This window comes from Monopterus albus, unplaced genomic scaffold (assembly GCF_001952655.1).
Source record: "Monopterus albus unplaced genomic scaffold, M_albus_1.0 scaffold1109.1, whole genome shotgun sequence".
Lineage (NCBI taxonomy): Eukaryota > Metazoa > Chordata > Actinopteri > Synbranchiformes > Synbranchidae > Monopterus > Monopterus albus.
This window is the reverse complement of record NW_018128987.1, coordinates 1-1,339: the sequence shown is the minus strand read 5'-3', so window position 1 is coordinate 1,339 and position 1,339 is coordinate 1. Positions and strand designations below refer to the sequence as shown.

General features: G+C 38.2%; 1 pseudogene; it reads right to left on the bottom strand.

Moving 5' to 3' along the window:
- Nucleotides 1-825: 825 nt before the first annotated feature.
- Nucleotides 826-1,310, bottom strand: LOC109953726 (immunoglobulin heavy variable 3-21-like; annotated as a pseudogene).
- Between the last annotated feature and the right edge of the window lie 29 nt (nucleotides 1,311-1,339).

Genomic DNA, 1,339 nt, shown 5'->3' with positions numbered 1-1,339 from the left:
AATGTTGAGGTTTACTGTCATTTCCAAACATATATCAGACATACATACAGTACAGAGAGACAAACATTTATTCTCATGCATATTCTCAAGCGTAAAAGAATATAGAGAAACACTTGGATTCTAAAAGATGCTAAGAAAATGAAATATGTGGTAATATGAAAAATATATGATCATTACTTAGCTAATTCTACTGCTGGTGGTGGTTTAGGCCCTCACATGGTGAAGGCCAGGACTGAGGCCTTCACTCACTCTAGTTGATAGTCTGCTTTTGTTTAAGTACAGATTTAAACTAAACCTTTATTGTTTTACTCCATTATGGCTCTAAAATCCTGCAAACTAAAAAAAGGTGAGATAATCAGACTGTAGATAAGTAAATGTCAGGTTAGACATTTAGAAAGAACATTTAACTGCACTATTACTTTTAACAGTATCTAATAGTGATTCTCTGGAACTTTAAGTTTTACCCTCAGTTTGCAAAACACACACATCTTTGTTGAGAGACCAAATATCTGTATTTTGATCAACAGTGTTAGAAAGTCATTTGAGCTCTCAGTAATTTGAGCTTTCTTGAGAAATAAAGAAAACTGTTCTCTTTAGTAGCATGTTTCCCACATTCAGCCAATTAGCATCCCGGTTTAAAAATATTTTTCTATTGGAAAATGTAAAAATGTAAAGGGCAAACATACAGTTTACAAGATGTTTCTGATAAAGGTGAATAATGTAAAAGATGTGTACATGTTTTTTGAACTATTTGAACTAAGGACATTAATTATGAGATCCTTTGTATTTATTAAGCCAGTGAGGATGAGTAGTGGAGGATTTTGTACAGCTGCTCAACCAGCTCCAGTCACTGTGGGTATCGGGCACAATAATAAACAGCAGAATCTTCAGTCTTCAGACTGTTCATCTGCAGATACAGCTGGTTTCTGCTGTTGTCTCTGGAGATGGTGAACCGGCCTTGGACTGACTGAGAGTAATAGATGTTGGTACTGCTACTAGCCGTATAGAAGCAGCCCACTCTAGTCCTTTTCCAGGAGCCTGTCTGACCCAGTGCATGCCATAACCATCAAAGTTGAATCCAGAGGCTGTACATGTCAGTCTGTGGGATTCTCCAGGCCTTTTAACCACTGGTTCAGATTCTGTCAGAGTCTGACCATCAACACCTGGTAAAAGACAAACAGGAAAATAGTCACTTGCTATAAACTGACAAAGTAGCAATGAACTCAGGATCTTTCAACAGTTTCGCCTGCCCAGCAGATAGTTAACAGCAGCAGTCCTGTCCTATAGTCCAGTGGTCCCCAACCCCCAATTAGTACCGGGCCGCATAAGAAATCATTAG